The sequence below is a fragment of the Capsicum annuum genome, chromosome 11 (assembly GCF_002878395.1).
Source record: "Capsicum annuum cultivar UCD-10X-F1 chromosome 11, UCD10Xv1.1, whole genome shotgun sequence".
NCBI lineage: Eukaryota > Viridiplantae > Streptophyta > Magnoliopsida > Solanales > Solanaceae > Capsicum > Capsicum annuum.
The window spans coordinates 89,628,096-89,639,246 of NC_061121.1; positions in this window are offsets into that span (position 1 = coordinate 89,628,096).

The window sequence follows — 11,151 nt, forward strand, 5'->3', positions numbered from 1 at the left end:
ACACGTTACGATATCCCATACCACCAAAGAGTATGCTTAAGGAATGTAATACAAGAACTCATCATGACCTCTCATACCACCGGAGAGTGCACCAAAATATCAATCCTTCTGTAGGTCAAGGTATAACCATACACAATAACTCACCCCAAAGCTGTGGGTTCCCATTTCCATCATGACCTCTTACCGAGGTCAACAATTAATATCAATACCGAAATTCAATCATAATGAAACCGTTATCACCATAATATAGTTATATAGTTAAATAATCTCAATTTAATTGATGATCTCCAAGTCTAATTATATTATCTAAGCTCCATATCCATGGAACACTAGTTTACAAGTCTTATAGTTTACTAGTCATCAAATAAGGAAAAGAAACAAGTTACTAATGCTCGTAATTATTTACCCATCACAAGGCCATTCTCTAGTTAAGATTCTAATTATATAAGTCATCAATTAGTCCATCACAACATTGCGTACTAGATGACAACTTAATCATTCATAATACCATACTAAGTCTATTACTCTAGGCATGTTACAACCTTAAGGACTAGTTTCCATAGTTTAATGAAGTAGGGTCCACCAATTAGTTTACTAGGCTCCTAGCCCACATGCCATAGTCATTTATTACAGGCAACTAGTTATTACATAAACCACATTACTAGGCAAAATTCCATAATGTAACCATTAATTCAAGTCAAGCAGATTTACTAGGTGAACCTTTGGTTCTACACAAGATTACACATACCAATTAGCCTTAACCCAAGAATAGGCATAAACTACCTCTAGTTATTGATTCGAGTCTACGAGGGTCACACTGCTTATATAGTGGTTAATGGCAAAGAATCAGTATCAACTACCAATGAAGACATCACATATCGAGTATCTAAATGGTTTACCACACACGACATAACCTCACATATATACATAACCTCACATATATACATAAACATATATAAAGTTGCCCTACATGGCTTTATAACATCATTACCTCTTCTGAATCCACCAGGTACCACCATAACTTCAACATATCATTTGGATTCACTACGTATCATCATAATATCATTATATTTTCTGGATTTATAGGGTATCATCATAACATAAACATATCCTCTGGATTCACTAGGTATTATCATAATATCGTTACCTCTTTCGGATTCACTGGGTATCATCATTCTATTACACATTCCCCCAAGACAACAACATACATCCACATACATAGCCAAATCAATAAACATACACAAGTTCACAATAATAGGGTAATAATGATGTAAGACACATATACCATCCTACTTTACTATTAATCATCATCACATAATATGAGTAGAAGTATGAGCATGAGCATTCATATGTTATGCATATTTATGACCATTCCAAGGCTATCCATATTATGACTATAAAATAATAAATCAAGTATACACATTATCTAACCATCGACCATATGAAAAATCCGACAATCGGGTTTAACCATTATAATTTCAACAACATAATTTAGACGTTCATAAAGTATCTAGTTATCTAAAGGATTTCATAGTTCAAGCTTAAGGAGGGTTAAGTCTACTCCTAAATTGCAAGAATGCCAAAAGTCATTATCACAAGACTAACTTCTACCCAAAATTAGGCAAAGTTATCTAAATCATACCATAATGGCTTTTCAATCCTTACTAAGCCTATAGGGGAAGTAATCTTCAAGCATTCTTTCTAAGTCAACCAAACACCAAGGTCATTTCATAACTAAGCAATACCTAGGTAAACATACCCTTATGGTTAAGGAGCAACATCATTCTCATGTAGTAGAGCAACTAAAGTGTTCTCCTACTATTCATGAGATAACTAGTAGAATTATCCAAGGTTCTAGGCTTAGGGTCAAGCATTACCCATTGCAAGTTCAATAACCTATAAGATTCAACTAATACCAAATACCGCCATTCAACTATTTATCATCTAAACCCTGTGAAATCTCACAAGATATTAATAATTATACTACTATCAAGCCCAATCTAACTACAAGTAAGCCTGGCCTACCTTGAGTCTAATAAACTCATGAACCAATAAGCTTTGCCTTTCCGTTTCATGAAGCTTCTTCTTCCACGAGCCAAGCTATCAATAATAAAATCAAAGTGTTACAACAAGAATAACAATACCTATTACGGCACCATTGTGCCATGGGTTCAAAAATGACACCAAACCCCCAAGTGGGTTCCACCTTCGAAAAATAAGTTTGCAAGGCTAACCCATTGTTCAACTATCATTAGGGAGGTATAACCCTTTAGAAATTTGAGTAAATCAATCACATTTGTGGCTCTAATTAAGCCTCAAAGTCTTAGGGGTCTTGGGTCTAGAAATCAAGAATTTAACACCAACTACAAGGAATCTTACCTTAGATTTGTAGCAAGATTAGATTTTACAAGTTTTTTAAACTCCTAATCAACCATCAAAGACTCACTTGGAAGATTTTACACTCCATTAAGGTTGGTATCTTAAGGGGGAGGCACAAAATGGCCAGTATTTTAGGCAAGATAGCCCTTAAATTGGTTCCATTCAGGTCTTGGGTAGCACATATGCACCCTACGTCTGGCTGCATTCACGGCACTACATTCGCGCTTAGACCTCTATGATCGCAACATCTCTTTCTATGCTAGGCATGGCTGAAACTTGGAACTTGATTATGGGCTTTGTCCAATGCCTTGAGATGCATGCGAAGTCCGTTTTGAGTAAATAAAATATGTAACCACATAGACTTCGATGTTCCAAATGTGTTGGCAAGGTAAGATATCGCATTTAAGTTTGTTTATCTAGAGTTTTCTCTTTGTGGTCTATTAGGACCAACGAAGGCTTCGAATTGAGAAAGTGGTTCTAAAAATAAAATAAACCACCAGGTAACCAATCTAGCAGTTTCAAAAAGTCACTAGTAACTTGGGGTGGCCATGGAAAAGCTCTATCTGCAAAATAAACAAGAATACAGATAATGACCTGAAGGGTCATTACAACATCCACTACTAAGGAACTTTCATCCCCAAAAGTTAAAGACGAGAAAATGTCTAAAGTCTCAAACAAATAATGGTACTGGGCTTGTGTGTCACTCTGGATCACCCATGTAGCCTCCTCTACTGGGCGATGCCTCAACTGAACCTTGACTACTGGAATACCTTTAGTCCGAGTAGCCTCACATCACTAGCTAAAATCAACAGGGGCTCCTCCACAAAGGTCAGCTGATCGTCCACTGGACAGAGTCCCATCTAAGTAAATGTGAAGAATCAGGAATATACTTTCATAATATAGAGACATGGAAATATAGATAAACAATGGCAAAGCTTAGAGATAAAGCCAACTCATAGGCTACCTCACCAACTACACAGAGAATCTCAAAAGGACCAATATAGTGAGGGCTAAGCTTACCCTTCCTCCCAAATCTCATCACACCACTCATAGAAGAAATACTAAGGAATACATAGTCACCAACTTTGAATCTTAAGGCATGAAGTCTACAATTGGCAAAGGCCTTTTGCCTACTCTGGGATGCTCTTAGCCTATCCTAAGTCACCCTAACTCAATCCAATAAGTCCTGAAGAAAATCTGTACCACAGAGCCTAATCTTAAAACCCTCAAACCATTCTATAGGAGAATGGCATCTCCTACCGTATAAAGCCCCATAAAAAGCTATCTCAATACTAGAATAATAACTATTATTGTAGGTAAACTCTATCAATGCTAATTGTTGTTCCTACAAACCTCCAAAGATCATAACACAAGATCGGTGCATATCCTCAAGGACCTGAATAATCCGCTCAGACTAATCATCCACAGCAGGTGAAAGGTTGTGCTCAAACCCACTCTATTACCCAACTCTTTCTGAAATGCTCTCTAAACCCCCATATAAAGATAGAACTATGGTCTGATATGATAGTCACAAGGACCCTATGAAAATGAACTATCTCTCGGCCATAAATCTAGGCTAATCTCTTAACATTGAAGGTCATTTGAATAAAAATGAAATGTGCCAACTTGGACAAACGATCCACAAAAACCCAAAAACCATCGTGACCATAGGAAGTACGAGGCAAACCACTAATAAAGTCCATGGTAATCCTTTCCTATTTCAACTCGAGAATGGGCAATCTCTTAATTAATCTACCTAGATGCTGATGCTCAACCTTAACCAACTGACAACACAGACAATGAGCCTCGAAGTCTACTATATCTCTCAAGTCTCTATACATTATTGTTGTACAAGGATGAATAAAATATCTAGAGTTGTGAGCCTAATGCAGAATTGATTGAATAAAGTCATAAAGTCGAGGAACATAAATACAACCCTGAAATCTCAAGATACCATTAGAATATATAGTGTATCTTCTAGACTCACCACTCAATATCCGATCACGAAGAAAGTAAAACTTACTATCCTCGAACTGAAGGTCCCAAATCTGGTCAACTAGTGAGGACCTCTCCTTAACACAAGCTAAAATCCTCACAGGATCTAAAATATCAGGGAGAACCATCAAATTGTCTAAGGACTAGATGTCTTATGCTAAGGGCCTCTAAGAAACTGATATACACACCAAACTACCCATACTCACCGCCTTATGACTCAAGGCATCTGCCACCATATTTTACTTACCTGCATGATACAAAATAGAAATATCATAGTTCTTTAGCAACTTCATCCACCTATGTTTGCGAGCATTAAGCTCTCGCTGTGTCATAAGAAGTTGAAAACTATGATGATCAATGAAAAACTCACAATACATAACATACAAGTAATGCCTCAAAATCTTAAGTGCAAAAACTACCACCGCCAGCTCTAAATCATGAGTGGGGTAGTTGCACTCATGCACCATAAGATGCCTAGAAGCATAGGCAATGACATGAACCTACTACATCAAAACACATCGAACACCGACACCAGAAGCATCACAAATTACTGTGAATCCCTCGCCCTTAATTGGAAGAGCTAATACTAGGGATGAAGTGAGACAATTCTGATGCTTTCAAAATCTCAACTCACACTCCTTGGACCATCAGAAAGTAACTTCTTTTTGGGTGAATCAAGTTATAGGGTCTAATAAGGGTTAAAAACTCCCAACAAGCACCTATAATATCCAGCCAAACTAATAAAAATGCAAACATCAGTCGGAGATGTAGGTCTAGCTTGATCATGAATCACAGAAATCTTAGTCGGGTCTACTATAAAACCTATCTTGGACACTACATGCCTAAGAAAAGACACTGACTCGAGCCAAAACTCGCACTTGAAAACTTTAAAAAATGCCACATGCTCTCAAAAAATCTAGAGCACAACCCTCAAATATTATGCATGCTCCTCACTACTCCTCGAGTAAATAAAAATATCATCAATGAACACAATAATAAAAAGGTTGAGATAAGGTCTGAACACAAGATTTATCAAGTCCATAAACACGAATGGGGAATTATTTATCCCAAAAGACATCACCAAACTCATAGTGACCATAGCTAGTCCTAAAGGCGATCTTTGGGACATCTTTAGCCCAAATCCTCAATTGATGATTACTGAACCTCAAATACATCTTAAAAATATAGCTACACCCTGAAGCTGGTCAAACAAGTCATTAATGTGAGGCATAGGATAACTGTTTTTCACCATCACCTTGTTAATCTCCCTATAAACAATACACATTGGTATCAAACAATCTTTATTCTTTACAAATAAAATAGGGGGTCCCCACGAGGACACACTCGGTCTAACAAACCCATTGCTAAGAAGATCCTAAAGCTGAGAGATCAGCTCCTTAAGCTCGCTAGGAATCATAAAGTAAGGTGCCATAGATATAGGTCGGGTAACAGGCTCAAGGTCAATAGTAAACTCAATCTCATGATCAAGAGGGATACCAGCAAAATCATCGGGAAACACATCAAAAAGCTCACACACAGCAGGAACAGAGTCAAGCATCAGACTCTCTACATAGGTATCACATACATAAGTGAGATAAGACTCGCAATCCTTCAATATAAGACATCCAGCACAAATATAAGAAATAATACCCATTGGTTCATGGCTAATCGCTCCCTACCACATGACTGGGGGGTACACTAGACATGGATAAGGTAACAGTCTTGGCAAAATAATACATGACCGTATGATAGTAGGATAACCAGTCCATGCTAGAATTACATCAAAATCCAACATATCTAGAATAAAAAGATTAGCATAAGTATTAACATCACTAACTATAACAACTCAAGATCTGAATACCCAATCCACTATTACAAAATTACCAATAGGATTAAATACATGCAATGGCACAGATAATATATCACTGGACAATTCCCACTATGGTGCATAATAAACAGATATATAAGAATAAGTGGATTCGAGATCAAATAAAACAAGAGTTAACTTGTGGCACACCAACATCATACCTATAACAATAGCACTTGATGTCTCATCCTCGGGCCTAGCAGGTACTACAATAACTAACCATGCCTGCCACCTGGCTGGGAACCTAACCGACCTTCTACCCTACCTACCTAAGTACCACCTTGAGTACCCTATTACCATCTCTATGACCTTTTAATCCACCTCTACCTGATGGTTGAACCACCCTAATAAGAGTAGCTCCCTAGGATGATATGACCATCGCCCCACGACTAGGGCACTCTTTAGAGAAATGACCAGGAAGCACATAACTAAAAAAGGATTTATGAGAAGAACCAAAACTTACAAATTTGGCTAAATTGGTATAGCAACCACACTTTGCATTGCCCACTGGTGAACCTCTCAAAGACTGATCACCGCCCTTACTAAGGCGTCCACTAGTAATAAACTGATCCCTCTCAGTGGTCTAAATAGCTGCCTAAATTGGTTGAATAATCTGATTCTAATGTAGAAAATATTAATGTGGATAATGTCCAGCATAAGGAACACCACCTCTGAATTAGGAACTACTACGGTGTGAGATCTGCCCTAATACTTGGGCCTCTTATCACGGTCCTCATACTGCATGTTTTCCATCACTCTAGCATAATCAACAGCCTTAGCAAAGGTCCTATCTACAACAACCTAACTCTGGGTAGCCATCCGAATAGGAAGTGGCAATCCTCTAACAATGCAGTAGTAATACCCCAAAAAATGCAAATCAATATTAGCTCCATATTTCAAGTTTATGCATAGTATATCATGGTGTTTTAGTAGTTTCATGATCAAGTTTAATGTCAATTAAGGTCTCAAATATGTCCTAGCTATTAGGCTAGTCAAAACATTCCTTATCGATTGAATTCTTGGGAAGGATATTGGTATAGTCAATTTCAAATAAGCATATCTATCATTATACTATGAATTTTTTTATCTCATGACCTACCAACAAATAGATAATTGAATTATCTTTCCAATAATACCAATTTTTCCCAAATCCAATATCAGAACAAAAAGTTATAGCCATTTTACTCCAGCATATTAGCCTGGCAACTAAGTGACGATGTTAGCTGACAACTTATGACATATCTGATGACTTATTAGCTAATGTCGTCAGCCTTAGGTAGAAAGTCAAAAATTCCATTATCAAGTGATGACATGAGCTGATGGCTTATCACATATGCGACGACATCAGCCCAATGTCATTAGCCATAGAATTCAACATTTTCCAAACGGTTTTGGAGGGGTATTTTGGTATTTTCACTTCACCCTAAAGCTCCATAAACACTAAATTCAGCCTCTATTTCACCAAAATAAATTCTTTTCTCTCAAATTCTCTCAAGAACAAGAAGAGGGGTTTCCAATTCAAGATCTAAATCTCAAGGATTCTTCCATCAATCTTCCCAAATCAAGTATCAAGGTATGTCATATGTTAATTCATGGGTCTCTTTAACACATGAAGCTCAAGAATATCTTTTCAAAATATAAGATTTGTGTATTTATGAACATTCATGATTTAAATAGAATTAAAATTCATGTTCATGATGTTGTGGGGTTTTGATTCATGTTTTAAATTACATATTCCAATGATTGACCCTAGTATATGAAGATTTGCTTAATAATCATGACAAAGCCCCTTCAATTTACAAGTTGATTGAAGTATCCATGATTATTAGATGTGTTAATGATGGTATAACCAAAGCATGCTCCCCATCTGTTTGACTAAATGCCTATGTGAAGGAAAAGTACCATACTAGTATAATAATATGAAACCTCCATTCATGTACAAGTTTATACACGTCAAGTATTTGATGAAATTTCTTAGTCAATGAAGTATGGATATATATGTAGCCATTGTGGTTCTTTAGAACTTGTACTTCATGAAATCTCTAACTTATTGTATTATGTATTATGGTGTTGGTCATGTATTCAAGAAAGTCATGCTTTGTCAGTTTCTTCCCATCAAGTCCTGGGGGTACTTGTACCCAAAATGTAGTTGTGTGCCTACAGTTAGTGTCATGTTTTCATAATATGCTCAATCAATCCATGATCCATAAAACTCAGTCAATCATGTGACTCACGAAAGCTCAGTAACACAGTAATCTCAGTACTATTTTATCAGTCAATAAAAACTTAGTTAATTCAGTCCAGTTTAGTTTAGCAATCCATTTTCAGTGTCTATTCAGATGGGAGTAGGAATTAGCACCGAGTAAATCCAAGGATAGGAACACATACTGTCAGATGAGGGTGTGATTCTTAGAAGTCATCCTTGAGTTCCAAAACTATGTAGCCAGGATAGGTTGAGACATCAACACTGTCAGATGAGAGTTGTTGAGGTGGATAAACACTGTTAGATAAGGGTCCCACTATTCTCTTTTGGGGACACTGTAAGATGAGGTTTATCTACAGCTTATCCTTACCAGTGGTGCGGTATTGACACCCTTACAATTGGGGTTATAGATTGGACCCCAACACTACTATATTGCATTATTTGAGGCATATCAGTTAGATACTACTTCCCATAATTTTATTTATAGATTAGGACTGTTAGATACAGTCATTCAGTCTTAGTAATAGAACTCAGATAGTTCTACAGAATCAAAGACTGTCAGATACAGTCACCTCAGAACAAAATGGAACTCAGCTAGTTCCACCAGAAAACTAGACTGTCAGAGATAGTCACTCAGTATTAGTTATTTTAGTTATATGGTTATCAATATCTCATGTTATCAGTACTTAGATTCAGTAATCATGTTATCACAAACTCAGTTATAGTTATTATGTATTCATGCATATATTCTTACGTTCATGTTGTTCAGTTAATTAATATAGTTCATGCATATGATTTAGCCTACCTCATATGCATACTAGTACATTCAATCATACTTATGCATTTGTGCTATGGTATTTCATACCATAGGTTCAGAAGCATGAGCTCTAGAGCATCGATAGTATTCAAGTACTCAGCAGTCAGAGTCAGCAGTGAGTCCTTATTCTTCGAGGACATGAGCATTATCTTATCATTTCAGTACTTAGTTTATTTCAATAGTTGGAGTTAGTTTGGGACATGTCCCATCAAATTCTTATTTAGACAGTTAGAGGCTTTTTAGACTTTCATGTTTAGTTAGTTTATTAGTTTGTTTTGGGTATTTCATACCTCACACAAATGTTATATTTTATTCGATATTGTGCCTCAGTTTTGAACCTTATGGCCTTATAGCCTTTATTTCTATATTTACACAGTATATTATGTAGTTTTCAGGTACAGATATCAGTCATGGGTTAGCTTATGGTCCTTCAGGGTCATGAGTACCGTGTAGCATTTCGGGTACCAGATTTGGGGCATTTCAAACTTGGTATCAGAGCCTAAGGTTCAATAGTGTCCTAGGAAGTCTAAAATCCACATTTAGTAAAGTCTTGTACATTGGTGTAGTGTGCACCATATTTATGTGCAGGAGGCTATAAGATGTTTTAGGAATAGTTTCCCTTCTTTTAGTATTCATGTCATACCAGTGAGCATAATCTCAAACTAATCTCTCAGTCTAATCTATTTCTCCTTTTCATCTACAGAACATGCCTCCTAAAAGAAGAAATAGGAATCAGCCAACCCCTCAACCCAAAGATCCTTTGGGCAAACATATTTCTTATACAGAGTTTAGAGATGCATTCACTACTCTTGCTCAGTCAGTTGCTGCTCAGAATCAACGACCAGCTGTTATTTTGACCAACCCAGTGGCCAATCTAGATGCAACCAGGATTCAGAACTTCACCTACATAAATTCTCCATCCTTTCTCAGGTATAAGACAGATGAGGACCCTTAGGAATTCATCGATCAAGTTCAGAATGTTACAGAAATCATGGGGGTTACTTCTAGTGAGAGTGCTAAGCTAGCTGCATATTAGTTATAGGATGTTGCCCACACTTGGTACAAATAGTGGAAGTCAGAAAGGTCAGTTGATGCAGGGCCTATAGAGTGGGAGGAGTTTGTCATCGCATTCTTAGAGAGATTTTTTTACCTAGAGCTAAGAGAAGCTAAGGTGTTAGAATTCATCAACCTCAGGCAGGGCAATATGACGGTGAAAGAGTACTCTCTTAAGTTTATCAATTAGTAAGATATGCCCCTCATGTGGTTGCAGATAGTAAGGACAAGATAAGTAAGTTTGTTTCTAGGGTAAATGATAGTGTTGTCAACGAGTATAGGTCTGCGATATTGAATAGTGACATGACTTTATCCAGGCTTATGACTCATTCTAAATAGATAGAGGAGCAAAAGATTAAGATGAGGGAGAAGCAGAATAAAAGAGTAACGACAGGTAGTTTTAACTTTGCTCAGCCCAAATCAGAAGGAGGAAACCATTCTCAGTTTTGTCCTAAGTTATCAGTTCCAGTTTCTTTTTGGTTAGTGCTCCAGCTCCTAAGTTTAGGGATGGTATAGAGTTAGGGCACTAGGCTCTAAGTCTCAGGGCAGTGTCAACAATGCCCGAACTAATCCCCTTTGTCAGACTTGTGATAAGAACCACAAGGGTGTTTGCAGAGCTGGCAGCGATGTCTATTTCAGATATGAAAAGCTAGGCCATAGTGTTAGAGATTGTCCCCAATCAGGTTATCAAGTCAACAGAACCGTTCCTCAGCTCAATCTGATCACCCAAATCAGCAGGGTGCCACTTCCAGTACTACTAATAGGCAACGCCCAAATAGAGTTTATGCTCTCCAGTCCTGATAAGATTGGGAAAATTCTCATAATGTGGTTATAGTA